Here is a 313-nt window from a genome sequence, read left to right as displayed (position 1 = left end):
CGTTCAGCCCGTGGGAGGACGAGGTGGCGGAGGGGCGGGGCGCGGAGCGGTGAGGACGAGCGGGCGGGCGAGGTCGCAGTGGTGTCTGAAGTAATATATATTGGCCGGGCCCGTAGAAACGTGTGTGATTAGCCAGGGAAGGGGAGCGTGCAAGCAAGAGGGCACCGCGCCGAGGGGGTGTATATAAGAGTGCAGTAACGATTTGAAATGACAAAGCTCTATCTCTGACGGGTGCGGTGCTGATTGCGGACTGGGCTGCTAATAGAATCCGCGATGCCCCCTTCGCCAGGCTGACGTCGTGCCGAGGGTGCGC

Source organism: Fibroporia radiculosa, assembly GCF_000313525.1.
Source record: "Fibroporia radiculosa TFFH 294 genomic supercontigs, scaffold12417, whole genome shotgun sequence".
NCBI lineage: Eukaryota > Fungi > Basidiomycota > Agaricomycetes > Polyporales > Fibroporiaceae > Fibroporia > Fibroporia radiculosa.
Note: the sequence above shows the minus strand (reverse complement) of the source record.